The following is a 14360-nucleotide window of genomic DNA, read 5'->3' on the forward strand; positions in this document are numbered from 1 at the left end:
GATGTGTATAACTGACTCACGTTGCTGTACTGCAGAAAATAACACAACATTGTAAATCAACTATACTCCAATAAAAATTTATTAAAAAGGGCTCCCGTGGTGGCCCAGTGGTTAAGAATCCGCTTGCCAATGCAGGAGACACGGGTTTGAGCCCTGGTCCAGGAAAATCCCACATGCCGCAGAGCAACTAAGCCCGTTCGCCACAACTACTGAGCCTGCGCTCTAGAGCCCGCGAGCCACAGCTACTGAAGCCCGCATGCCCTAGAGCCTATGCTCTGCAACAACGGAAGCCACCGCAAGGAAAAGTCTGCTCACCACAATGAAGAGTAGCTCCCGCTCACCACAACTAGAGAAAGCCCCCGCTCAGCAATGAAGACCCAACGCAGCCAAAAATAAATAAAATAAATAAACTTAAAAAAAATTTTTAATGAAAAAATTAATTTAAAAAACCCCAACTATTACTATTGTGCCAGGCCTGTTCTAAGCACCCTACACGTGCCATCTTACTTAATCGTCCTAATAACTCTCATGTAAATTGCTATTACTCTCCTCATTTTACAGATGAGGAAACAGTATCAGAAAGTTTAAGGCACTTGCCCAGGTCACACAGCTATTTAAAGAGGCAGATCTGGGGTTTAAATGTTGGCAATATGGCTCCAGAGATACATTCTGCACCTTACATTGCCTCTTACATAAGCCAGGCAGATAAACATAGACCTGAAGCTGACTCTCTGAGCAAGTGCTGGGAACCAGAATGCATGAGAAGTCAAGGAGACACAGATACAGGTGCATTTCAAGGATGAGAACCAGAGAGCCAAATGCGGTGGCGAGCAGGAGGGAGTGTCAGAGAGTTAGGGTGTGACTGTTGAGGTAAATGCTGTACAGCCCTGCACCTCCCTTTTGGAGGGCTCCCAAATGTGATTTTTAGAGGTTCCACGTGGGACTTCTGACACCAGGTTGATAATGAGAATCTTGGGTTCCTTCAGAATTCCACAGTGGAACTTGCAGCAAATCCTGCTGCTTTGAGCTGTTTTGCACACACATCAAATTTCTTCAACACTTGCCTCTTATCTTGGTGACGGTGGACATGGTTGTTGCTTGCCTGTAGGACTGTGTACATATTCCTTACCCTGGCCTCCAAAACCCTGCGTAACTCAACAACCCCAAGTCTCAGCTGTAGCCTGCCCAATCTCCCCACTGAGACCCACATAACAAATTCATATTCCAGACTCTTCCACTTTCCTTTCCTGGCATACCCCTTCCCCTTGTCTTTAACCGTTGAAATACCACCAATCCTTCACCGCTTAGCTCAAATTCCATCACCTCCACTTAGTCTTCTGTGTTAATCAGGGTTCTCCAGAGAGCCAGAACCAGAACTAGAACCAGAATATAAAAACAGAATATACATATATAAATTAGCTATAAGGAATTGGCTTATGCAATCGGGAAGATAAGAATTCCCAATATCTGTAGTCAGCAAGCTAGAGGCCCAGGAGAGCCGATGTGTAGCTCCTGGCCAGGTCCGAAGGCTTGGGAACCAGGAGAGCTGATGGTGTAAGTTCTAGTCCAAAAGCTGGCAAGCTCAAGACCCAAGAAGGGCCAGTGTTTCACTTTGGGTCCAAAGGCTGGAAAAAGACTAACGTCCCAGCAAGCTATCAGGCAAGAGGAGTTCCCTTTCCAGGGAGGGTCAATCTTTTTGTTCTGTTCAAGGCCTTCAACTGATTGGATGAACCTCACCCACATTAGGGAAGGCAATCTGCTTTACCCAGTCCATGGATTGAATTGTTACTCTCATCCAAAAACACCATTGCAGACACACCCAGAATAAATTTTGACCAAATGTCTGGGCACCCCATGGCCCAGTTAAGTTGACACATACATTAACCAGCACACCTTTCTTCATTTTTAAATTTGAACTATGTCCTCCAAGCCCCAAATTGTTACCTGTGGTTACTCTTGAGGGATGGGATTCCAGGAGGCGAAGGGAGAACTCCCATTTTCACTCTTTACTATTCAAAAAGAGGGTTAAAAGTGGTGAACTTTGAATAAATTGTACTTTCTTCTTTTGTTGCTTTTCTATATTACCTTCCATTTGTGCTTTTCCAAATCATCTATACAGTCAGCCCTCTGTATCTGCAAGTTCCAAATCCACAGATTCAATCAACTATAGATAGAAGATATCAAAAACATTTTTTTCCAGAAAGTTCCATATCAGGGGCTTCCCTGGTGGCAAAGTGGTTGAGAATCTGCCTGCTAATGCAGGGGACACGGGTTAGAGCCCTGGTCTGGGAGGATCCCACATGCCACGGAGCAACTAGGCCCGTGAGCCACAACTACTGAGCCTGTGTGTCTGGAGCCTGTGCTCTACAACAAGAGAGGCTGCGATACTGAGAGGCCCGCGCACCGCAATGAAGAGTGGCCCCCGCTTGCCACAACTGGAGAAAGCCCTCGCACAGAAACGAAGACCCAACACAGCAAAAATAAATAAATTAATTAATAAAATGATCACCCAAAATTAAAAAAAGAAAGTTCCATATCAGAAAACAATCTGGGGACTTCCCTGGTGGTGCAGTGGTTAAGAATCTGCCTGCCGATGCAGGGGACATGAGTTCGATCCCTGGTCCAGGAAGGTCCCACATGCTGCAGCTATTGAAGCCCATGTGCCTAGAGCCCATGCTCTGCAGCAAGAGAAGCCACCGCCATGAGAAGCCCGTGCACTGCAATGAAGAGTAGCCCCCGCTCACCACAACTAGAGAATGTCCTCACACAGCAACGAAGACCCAATGCAGCCCCCCAAAATAAATTAAATAAATAAATAAATCTTAAAAAAAAAAAGAAAACGATCTGATCAAAAACTAATCAACAGGGCTTCCCTGGTGGCGCAGTGGTTGAGAGTCCGCCTGCCGATGCAGGGAACACGGGTTCGTGCCCCGGTCCGGGAAGATCCCACATGCCGCGGAGCGGCTGGGCCCGTGAGCCATGGCCGCTGAGCCTGCACGTCCGGAGACTGTGCTCCGCAACGGGAGAGGCCACAACAGTGACAGGCCCGCGTACCAAAAAAAAACTAATCAACAGGGGGAGACCTTCAAGATGGCAGAGGAGTCAGACATGGAGATCACCTTCCTCTTCACAAATACATCAGAAGTACATCTACATGCAGAACAACACGTACAGAACATCTACTGAATGCTGGCAGAAGACCTCAGACTTCCCAAAAGGTAAGAAACTCCCCACGTACCTGGGTAGGGCAAAAGAAAAAAGAAAAAACAGACAAAAAATATGGACGGGACCTGCACCTCTGGGAGGGAGATGTGTGGGAGGAAAAGCGTCCAAAGACTAGGAAGCCCCTTCACTAACCGGGATGGGGAGGGGAAGCTTCGGAACCACAGAGGAGACTGCAGCAACAGGGGTGCAGAGGGAAAAGCGGAGAGATTCCCACATAGAGGATCTGTGGCGACCAGCACTCACCAGCCCAAGATGCTTGTCTGCTACCCCACCAGGGTGGGGTGGGGCTGGGAGCTGAACCTTGGGCTTTGGAGGTCAGACCCCAGGGAGAGGGCTGGGGTTGGCTGTGTGAACACAGTCTGAAGGGGGCTAGTGTGCAACAGCTAGCTGGGAGGGAGTCCGGGAAAATGTCTGGACCTGCCAGAGAGGAAAGAAACCATTGTTTTGGGGTGTGCGAGGAGAGAGGCTTCCTGCTCTGTGTGCCCAGAGATGGCAGAGCACTGCCTAAGCAAGCTCCAGAGAAGGGTACGAGCCACAGCTATCATCTTGGACCCCAGAGACGGGCACAGACCACTACTGCTGCCGCCGCTGTCACCAAGAATCCTGTGTGCAAGCACAGGTCACTACCCACACCCCCCTGGGAGCCTGTGCAGCCCGCCGCTGCCAGGGTCCTGTGATTCAGGGCCAACCTCCCTGGTAGAACAGATGGCATGCCTCAGGCTGTTGCAATGTCATGCAGGCCTGCCGCTGCAGGCACACCCTGCATTCCAATTATGACTACCGTACCCCTCCCTCCCCCCAGCCTGAGTGAGCAAGAGAGCCCTAATCAGCCACTGCTTTAACCCCCTCCTGTCTGGGCTGAGAATAGACGCCTGAGGGTGGCCTACATTCAGAGGCGGTGCCAAAACCAAAGCTGAACCCCAGGAGCTGTTCAAACAAAGAAGAGAAAGGGAAATCTCTCCCAGCAGCCTCAGGAGCAGCGGATAAAATCCCCACAGTCGGCTTGATAAACCCTGCGTCTGTGCACTACCTGCATAGACAACGAATATTCCCAAAACTGAGGCAGTGGACTTCGGGAGCAACTGTAGACTTGCGGTTTACTTTCTGCATTTGATTTGTTTTTGGTTTCATGTTTATCTTAGTTTAGTTTTTAGTGCTTGTTTTCATTGGTGGGATTGTTTATTGGTTTGGTTGCTCTCTTCCTTTTTTATTTTTCTGTTTTTGTGAGTGTGCATGTGTATGTTTCTTTGTGTGATTTTGTCTGTTCAGTTGTGCTTTTACAATTTGTTTTGGGCTTCTGTCTGTTCATTTCCTTTTTCTTCCTTTTCTTCCATGCAGTGCAGCTGGTAGGGTGTTTGTGCTCCTGTTGGTGTCAGGCCTGAGCATCCGAGGTAGGAGAGCCGAGTCCAGGACATTGGGCCACCAGAGACCTCCCAGGCCCATGTAATATCAATCGGCGAGAGCTCTCCCAGAGATCTCCATCTCAACACTAAGACTGAGCTCCATACAATGGCCAGCAAGCTCCAGTGCTGGATGCCCCATGCCAAACAACTAGCAAGACAGGAACACAGCCCCACTCATTAGCAGAGAGGCTGCCTAAAGTCATAGTAAGCTCAGAGACACCCCAAAACACACCACCAGGCACAGCGCTGCCCACCAGAAAGACAAGATCCAGCCCCACCCACCAGAACACAGGCACCAGTTTCTGCCACCAGGAAGCCTACACAAACCACTGAACCAACTTCACCCACTGGGGGAAGACATCAAAAACAATGGGAACTACAAACCTGCAGCCTGCAAAAAGGAGATCCCAGACACAGTTAGTTAAACAAGGGAAAATGGAGAAATATGTAGCAGATTAAAGAGCAAGGTAAAAACCCACCAGACCAAACAAATGAAGAGGAAATAGGCAGTCTACCTGAAAAAGAATTCAGAGTAATGATAATAAAGATGAACTAAAATCTCAGAAATAGAATGGAGAAAATTCAAGAAATGTTTAACAAGAACCTAGAAGAACTAAAGAGTAAACAAACAATGATGAACAACACAATAAATGAAATTAAAAATACTCTAGAAGGAATCAATAGCAGAATAACTGAGGCAGAAGAAAGGATAAGTGACCTGGAAGATAAAATGGTGGAAATAACTACCTCAGAGCAGAATAAAGAATAAGAATGAAAAGAATTGAGGACAGTGTCAGAACCTCTGGGACAACATTGAACACACCAACATTCAAATTATAGGGGTCCCAGAAAAAGAAGAGAAAAAGAAAGGGTCTGAGAAAATATTTGAAGAGATTATAGTCAAAAACTACCCTAACATGGGAAAGGAAGTAGTCAATCAAGTCCAGAAAGAGCAGAGAGTCCCATACAGGTTAAATCCAAGGAGAAACACGCCAAGACACATATTAATCAAACTATCAAAAATTAACTACAAAGAAAAATATAAAGAAAGCAGCAAGGGAAAAGCAACAAATAACATAAAAGGAAATCCCCATAAGGTTAACAGCTGATCTTCCAGCAGAAACTCTGCAAGCCAGAGGGAGTGGCAAGACATATTTAAAGTGATGAAAGGGAAAAAACTACAACCAAGATTACTCTACTCAGCAAGGATCTCATTCAGATTCGATGGAGAAATTAAAACCTTTACAGACAAGCAAAAGTTAAGAGAATTCAGCACCACCAAACCAGCTTTACAACAAATGCTAAAGGAACTTCTCTAGGCAGGAAACACAAGAGAAGGAAAAGACTTACAAAAACAAACCCAAAACAATTAAGAAAATGGTAATAGGAACATACATATCAATATGTATTGATATATTGAATATACATATCAAAAAAAGACACAGATTGGCTGAATGGATACAAAAAGAAGACCTGTATATATGCTGTCTACAAGAGACCCACTTCAGACCTAGGGACACATACAGACTGAAAGTGAGGGGTTGGAAAACGATATATCATGCAAATGGAAATCAAAAGAAAGCTGGAATAGCAATACTCATATCAGACAAAATAGACTTTAAAATAAAGACTATTACAAGAGACAAAGAAGGACACTACATAATGATCAAGGGATCAATCCAAGAAGATTATATAAAAATTGTAAATATTTATGCACCCAACATAGGAGCACCTCAATACATATGGCAAATGCTAACAGCCATAAAAGGGGAAATCCACAGTAACACAATCATAGTAGGGGACTTTAACACCCCGCTTTCACCAATGGACAGATCATCCAAAATGAACATACATAAGGAAACACAAGCTTTAAATGACACATTAACGAAGATGGACTTTATTGATATTTATAGGACATTCCATCCAAAAACAACAGAATACACTTTCTTCTCAAGTGCTCATAGAACATTCTCCAGGATAGATCATATCTTGGGTCACAAATCAAGCCATGGTAAATTTAAGAAAACTGAAATTGCATCAAGTATCTTTTCTGACAACAATGCCATGAGACTAGATATCAATTACAGGAAAATAAACTGTAAAAAATAGAAACACATGGAGGCTAAACAATATGCTACTAAATAACCAAGATATAACTGAAGAAATCAAAGAGGAAATCAAAAATTACCTAGAAACAAATGACAATGAAAACATGATGACCCAAAACCTGTGGGATGCAGCAAAAGCAGTTCTAAGAGGGAAGTTTATAGCAATACAATCCTACCTCAAGAAACAAGAAAAATCTCAAATAAACAACCTAACCTTATACCTAAAACAATTAGAGAAAGAAGAAGGAAAAGAAGAAGAAAAGAAGAAGAAGAAGAGCAACAACAACAACAAAAACAACAAAAAACCCCCAAAGTTAGCAGAAGGAAAGAAATCATGAAGATCTGATCAGAAATAAATGAAAAAGAAATGAAGGGAACAACAGCAATGATTAATAAAACGAAAAGCTGGTTGTTTTAGAAGATAAACAAAATTGATAAATAGGCAGAATCATCAAGAAAAAAAGGGAGAAGCCTCAAATCAACAGAATTAGAAATGAAAAAGGAGAAGTAAAAACTGACACTGCAGAAATACAAAGGATCATGAGAGATGACTACAAGCAACTATATGCCAATAAAATGGACAACCTGGAAGAAGTGGACAAATTCTTAGAAAAGTACAAGCTTCCAAGACTGAACAGGAAGAAATTGAAAATATGAACTGACCATTCACAAACACTGAAATTGAAACTGTTATTAAAAGTCTTCGAACAAACAAAAGCCCAGGACCAGAGGGCCTCACAGGTGAACTCTATCAAACATTTAGAGAAGAGCTAACACCTATCCTTCTTAAGCTCTTCCAAAATATAGCAGAGGGAGGAACACTCCCAAACTCATCCTACGAGGCCACCATCACCTTGATACCAAAACCAGACAAGGATGTCACAAAAAAAGAAAACTACAGGCCAATATCATTGTTGAACATAGATGCAAAAATCCTCAACAAAATATCAACAAATAGAATCCAGCAGCACATTAAAAGGATCAAACACCATGATCAAGTGGAATTTATCCCAGGGATGCAAGGATTCTTCAATATACACAAATCAATCAATGTGATACACCATATTAACAAACTGAGGGATAAAAGCCATATGATCATCTCAATAGATGCAGAAAAAGCTATTGACAAAATTCAACATCAATTTATGATAAAAACTCTCCAGAAAGTGGGCACAGAGGGAACCTACCTCAACATAATAAAGGCCGTATACAACACACTCACAGCAAACATCATTTTCAATGGTGAAAAACTGAAACCATTTCCTCTAAGATCAGGAACAAGACAAGGGTGCCCCCTATCACCACTATTATTCAACATAGTTTTGGAAGTTTTAGCCATGGCAATTACAGAAGAAAAAGAAATAAAAGGAATCCAAATTGGAAAAGAAGAAGTAAAACTGTCACTGTTTGCAGATGACATGATACTACACAGAGAGAATCCTAAAGATGCTGCCAGAATACTACTAGAGATAATCAATGAATTTGGTAAAGTAGCAGGGTACAAAATTACTGCACAGAAATCTCTTGCATTCCTATACACTAACAATGAAAGATCTGAAAGAGAAGTTAAGGAAACACTCCCATTTACCACTGCAACAAAAAGAATAAAATGCCTAGGAATAAACCTACCTAAGGAGGCAAAAGACCTGTATGCAGAAAACTATAAGACAATGATGAAAGAAATCAAAGATGACACAAACAGATGGAAAGCAATCTACAGATTCAATGCAAGCCCTATCAAACTACCAATGGCATTTTTCACAGAACTAGAACAAAAAAGTTTACAGTTTGTATGGAAACACACAAGACCCCAAATAGCCAAAGCAATCTTTTTTTTTTTTTTTTGCGGTACACGGGCCTCTCACTGCTGCGGCCTCTCCCGCTGCGGAGCACAGGCTCTGGACGCGCAGGCTCAGCAACCATGGCTCACGGGCCCAGCTGCTCCGCGGTACGTGGGATCTTCCCAGACTGGGGCATGAACCAGCGTCCCCTGCATCAGCAGGCGGACTCTCAACCACTGCGCCACCAGGGAAGCCCCCCAAAGCAATCTTAAGAAAGAAAAAAGGAGCTGGAGGAATCAGGCTCCCTGACTTCAGACTATAGTACAAAACTACAGTAATCAAGACAATATGGTATTGGCACAAAAACAGAAATCTAGATCAATGGAACAAGATAGAAAGCCCAGAGATAAACCCACGCACATATGGTCACGTTATCTTTGACAAAGGAGGCAAGAATATACAATGAAGAAAATACAGCCTCTTCAATAAGTGGTGCTGAGAAAACCGGACAGCTACATGTAAAAGGATGAAATTAGAACACTTCCTAACACCATACACAAAAATAAACTCAAAATGGATTAAGGACCTAAATGTAAGGCCAGACACTCTAAAACTCTTAGAGGAAAGCATAGGCGGAACATTCTATGACATAAATCACAGTGAGATCCTTTTTGACCCACCTCCTAGAGTAATGGGAGTAAAAACAAAAATAAATAAATGGGACCTAATGAAACTTAAAAGCTTTTGCACAGCAAAGGAAACCATAAACAAGATGAAAAGACAACTCTCAGAATGAGAGAAAATATTTGCAAACGAAGCAATGACAAAGGATTAATCTCGAAAATATACAAGCAGCTCATACACCTCAATATCAAAAAAGGCAAACAACCCAATCCAAAAATGAGTGGAAGAGGCTTCCCTGGTGGTGAAGTGGTTGGGAGTCCGCCTGCCAATGCAGGGGACACGGGTTCAATCCCTGGCCTGGGAAGATCCCTCATGCCACAGAGCAACTAAGCCAGGGCACCACATCTACTGAGCCTCTGCTCTAGAGCCCGTGAGCCACAACTCCTGAAGTTTGCGTGCCCAGAGCCTGTGCTCCGCAACAAGAGAAGCCACCACAATGAGAAGGCTGCACACCACAGCGAAGAGTAGCCCCCACTCGCTGCAACCAGAGAAAGCCTGCATGCAGCAACAAAGACCCAATGCAGACAAAAATAAATAAATAAATAATTTTTAAAAAAGAAGTGAGTAGAAGACCTAAATAGACATTCCTCCAAAGAAGATATACAGATTGCCAACAAACACATGAAAGTATGCTCAACATCTGTAATCATTAGAGAAATGCAAATCAAAACCACGATGAGGTATCACCTCACACCAGTCGGAGTGGCCATCATCAAAAATTCTACGAACAATAAATGCTGGAGAGGGTGTGGAGAAAAGGGAACCCTCTTGCACTGTTGGTGGAATGTAAATTGATACAGCCACTATGGAGAACAGTATGGAAGTTCCTTAAAAAACTAAAAACAGAACTACCATATGACCCAGCAATCCCACTACTGGGCATATACCCTAAGAAAGCCATAATTCAAAAAAAGACAGGTACCACAGTGTTCATTGCAGCACTATTTACAATAGCCAGGACATGGAAGCAACCTAATTGTCATCGACAGATGACTGGATAAAGAAGATGTGGCACATATATACAATGGAATATTGCTCAGTCATAAAAAGAAATGAAATTGAGTTATTTGTAGCGTGTTGGATGGATCTGGAGCCTGTTGTACAGGGTGAAGTAAGTCAGAAAGAGGAAAACAAATACTGTATGCTAACATATATATATGGAATCTAAAAAAAAATGATTCTGATGAACCTAGGGGCAGATGGGAATAAAGACGCAGACATAGAGAATGGACTTGAGGACACGGGGAGGGAGAGAATGGACTTGAGGACACGGGGAGGGGGAAGGGTAAGCTGGGATGAAGTGAGAGAGTGGCATGGACATATATACACTACCAAATGTAAAATAGATAGCTAGTGGGAAGCAGCCGCATAGCACAGGGAGATCAGCTCGGTGCTTTGTGACCACCTAGAGGGGTGGGATAGGGAGGGTGGGATGGAGATGCAAGAGGGAGGAGATATGGGGATATATGTATACATATAGCTGATTCACTTTGTTATACAGCAGAAACTAACACAACATTGTAAAGCAATTATACCCCAATAAAGATGCAAAAATAAACCAACAAAAACCAAACAAAGAAAAAAACAAATGGAATGAATTGGATAATCAAATTCAATATAATCTTAGCAGGTTGAAAATAAGAGCTAATCAACAGAACCATTTAATTAAACATTTGATCTAATATAAAATAAAAAAGTTCCAAAAAGCAAAACTTCAATTTGCTGCACATAGGCAGCTATTTACATAGCATTTACATTGTATCAGGTATTATGAGTAATCTAGAGATAATTTAAAGTATATGGGAGGATGTGCATAGGTTATATGCAAATACTACGCCATTTTGTATAAGGGACTGGAGCATTGGAGGATTTTGGTATCTGTGAGAGTCCTGGGACCAATCCTCGGCAGATACTGAGGGTTGCCTGTATTTTTAAAATAGATTTAATTCCAACTTTTTTTTTTTTTTTTTTTAACAGTACGCGGGCCTCTCACCGTTGCGGCCTCTACCGTTGTGGCCTCCCCCGTTGCGGAGCACAGGCTCTGGACGCGCAGGCTCAGCGGCCATGGCTCACGGGCCCAGCCGCTCCGCGGCATGTGGGATCTTCCCAGACCGGGGCATGAACCAGCGTCCCCTGCATCGGCAGGCGGACTCTCAACCACTGCGCCACCAGGGAAGCCCTAATTCCAACTTTTGATACCTGTTATCGACAATACAGAAGACCGAGGAAGATATTTGTAAACCACACGATGCAGTACACAAAATCCATGACTATTGGAAACTATTCAGGATAAACAACCTTGTTTCTTCAACAGATAAATTCCAAGTGTTATAAAAAGAAGTGGAGGGAAAACCTGTGATTAAAAGAGATTTTAAAAACAACAACCATTTGTAATGTGTGGATATTATTTGGATTCCATTAAAAAAAAAAACTCCACAAAATGAAAAAAGAAAAATTCACAGTATTTAGGAGACAATTGAAAATTTAAACACTGACATGACATTTGACACTATTAAGGGATTTCCCACTCTTCTTGGCTCACTTTCCTCCAGCGACTGGCCTTCAAGATAGTCTTTGAATGTTTGCTCCAGCCTCAGGATCTTTTTCTTTCTTTTTTATAAATTTATTTATTTCATTTATTTGTTTTTGGCTGCATTGGGTCTTCATTGCTGTGGACGGGCTTTCTCTAGTTGTGGTGAGCAGGGGCTACTCTTTGTTGTGGTGCGCAGGCTTCTCATTGCGGTGGCTTCTCTTGTTGCGGAGCACAGACTCTAGGTGCGCGGGCTCAGTAGTTGTGGCTCGTGGGCTCAGTAGTTGTGGCTCGCAGGCTCCAGAGTGCAGCCTCAGCAGCTGTGGCACACAGGCCCAGCTGCTTCACAGCATGTGGGATCTTCCCGGACCAGAGATTGAACCCGCGTCCCCTGCATTTGCAGGCGGTCTCTCAACCACTGCACCACCAGGGAAGCCCTTCCTCAGGATCTTTATATTCATTTTTCCTATTCTAGATTGTCCTTCCTTAAAACTCCTAATGGCTTTTATCCCCCCTTGATTTAGGTGTCTACTTAAATGTTAGGATTTCAGAGATGCCTTCTCTCTGCCCTATATAAAGAGCCCTACTTCTTCCCACCATTTACCCTGCTTTTGAGATTTTCATAGCACTTATCACTGATTGAAATTACACATTTACGTGTTTTTCTCTTTATTTTCCGTTTCCTTCCTCTCCTCCTCCCAGGAATGTAAGCTTCATGAGGGCAAGAATTTTGTCTCTTTCACCTTTGTATCTCTAGTGCTTAGCACTGTAGTTGAATAAGTATTTTCTGAATGAGTTAGTGAGTGAATCTTCCAGAAGTGGTCTGATACACACCTATCTTCTCTAGAGGATAGGAAAGTGAAAATACTATTTACCAGCCACTTAGCCTACTTAGCATCCCATAGGGCAGGCACAAGCTATGGAGCTCATGTAAATTTCCACATGGGCTCCCACGGATCTTTTTCTCCCAAGAGTCTTGTACCTGGTGCACTGGGACTGACAGCTGGCCCCCAGGATTGTAATCCACATTCAATCAGAGAGCAATGACTTTACCTTAACCTTCTTGGTCGTGTTCTAAAAGGAAAGCAACTCACCCCAACAAGAGCCAATGCATCTCTGAGGAGAGTCCCAAATGATCTTTAGGCCCAGCTGTCTTGTATCTGTCTCCTGGGGAGAGGAGTCTTGTACTAAAATGAAAAAATTAGTCAAGTTTAAGAGCTGTAAATACAGCACAGGGTGGTTCTGTTTTATGGCCTCACAGTGTCTAACTGAGGTTGGAAGAAAGTGTTTCACTTCATCAGCAACTGAGGGGAGCTGTACCTTGCCTCTGACCCCAGAGACATGGGAGCTCTCAGAGGGGTTGATGGGGCACCTGGCACAGCAGGAGAGTGGAAACCAAGGCACAAGAGTCACAGTGCATGTCAGGCGAGGAGTGACTGTTGCAAGGACAGGGGAGCTGCACGGCTAACACTGGGTCTGGGGGTGCCAAAGAAGGGGAGTGGATCAGTCAGGTTTCACTGCAATGATTCTGGTTTTTTTTAAAAATAAATTTATTTATTTATTTATGCCTGCGTTGGGTCTTGTTGCTGCGCGCGGGCTTTTCTCTAGTTGCCGCAAGCGGGGGCTACTTTTCGTTGCGGTGCGCAGGCTTCTCATTGCGGTGGCTTCTCTTGTTGCAGAGCACAAGGATCTAGGCACACGGGCTTCAGTAGCTGTGGCACGTGGGCTCAGTAGTTGTGACTCGCGGCTCTAGAGTGCAGGCTCAGTAGTTGTGGTGCACGGGCTCTAGTTGCTCTGCGGCATGTGGGATCTTCCCAGACCAGGGCTCGAACCCGTGTCCCCTGAATTGGCAGGCGGATTCTCAACCACTGCGCCTCCAGGGAAGCCCAATCATCCTGTTTAAACAAAGAAACAAACCCAGATTTCGATGGCTTGCAGCAACATCAGCACCACATTCATGTTTCTCACTCTAGGTCTTCAGTTTCAGGCTGGTTGTTCTGCTTCAGCCTGTGGCTTCACGACTCTCATGTCATGGAGGATGACAGAAGTTCAAGAAGTCAAACCATAAGTCAAATCATTATGCTGTACACCTTAAACTTATACAGTGCTGTATGTCAATTATATTTCAATAAAACTGGAAGAAAAAACCAAACCATGCAAGCACATTTATAACCTCTGCTTAGGTGATATCCATGAATATTCCACTGACAAACAAATCACATAGTCAAGCCCCACATCCATGGGGCATGAAAATGTGCTGCAGTGGGAGACCCTACAAAGTCAAATGGCAAAGGCTGTGGATGTTTCATTCTACTGCAGGGAGGGAGTAAAGGAGCAGGAACCCAGTCTCCCACAGGGCCCATCAAGGCTGTTTGGAGGCAAAAGTGAGTTACCATGGAGACACCTTGCTCAAGAAGAGTGATACCTCAATGGTAAGGGCATGCAGCGGAAGATTGCTCCTTTGTTACTGTTACTTTGGATTCATATTCCTCGATTTTACCCTCCAGGCTAAATTTCCAGCCTCCTTGAGTTTTACCCCCCAGGCTAAATACGAGCCCACAGAAGCTCAAATTACAGGACCGTGAACTTCTGTCTTCGGCAGGAAGCCACAAGGCTGAGGGTTTGAACA

Source organism: Delphinapterus leucas, chromosome 3 (genome assembly GCF_059928025.1).
Source record: "Delphinapterus leucas isolate spDelLeu-1000000601 "Yukka" chromosome 3, BTC_Dleu_Yukka2, whole genome shotgun sequence".
In the NCBI taxonomy this organism is placed as follows: domain Eukaryota; kingdom Metazoa; phylum Chordata; class Mammalia; order Artiodactyla; family Monodontidae; genus Delphinapterus; species Delphinapterus leucas.